Genomic DNA, 536 nt, shown 5'->3' with positions numbered 1-536 from the left:
CCAGAAACTAACATGCTGTGAATCAACTGACTTCAATAAAAATTAATTTAAAAATAAGCCAAAAAAATTTTAAAAGTCAAAGTCTATGCACATCTGGCATGTAATAGGAGCTCAGTAAATTTTTCTTTATTTTGGCCACACCCTGTGGCTTGTCGGATTCTAGTTGCCCAACCAGGGACTGAATCTGAGCCGTATCAGTGGAAGTGCTGACTGTCAATCATTGGACCACCAGGGAATTTCCTCAGTAAATGTTTGAAGAATAAATGAAAGTGATTCTTAACAAAAGCCTTCAGCAGAAGCAACTGATGAACACTACTTTGCAGTAATTTATCTGTTTTGTCTATTGATATCTCCAAAGAAACTAGAATAGCACCTTACACACAGTAGGTGCTTCATAAATGTTTGTTAAATAGATAAAAAGCACTTTATAGCTTAGGATCCGGAGAAGGCAATGGCACCCCACTCCAGTACTCTTGCCTGGAAAATCCATGGACAGAGGAGCCTGGTAGGCTGCAGTCCATGGGGTCGCTAAGAGT

General features: G+C 39.6%; 1 protein-coding gene across 1 annotated transcript in view; it reads right to left on the bottom strand.

Moving 5' to 3' along the window:
- Positions 1-536, bottom strand: part of PIM2 (Pim-2 proto-oncogene, serine/threonine kinase) — a 9,286-nt gene that overhangs the window by 3,044 nt on the left and 5,706 nt on the right. The window lies entirely within an intron of this gene.

Source organism: Bison bison, unplaced genomic scaffold (assembly GCF_000754665.1).
Source record: "Bison bison bison isolate TAMUID 2011002044 unplaced genomic scaffold, Bison_UMD1.0 scf7180017461887, whole genome shotgun sequence".
Taxonomy (NCBI): domain Eukaryota; kingdom Metazoa; phylum Chordata; class Mammalia; order Artiodactyla; family Bovidae; genus Bison; species Bison bison.
Note: the sequence above shows the minus strand (reverse complement) of the source record. Positions and strands in the feature narration are given on the sequence as shown.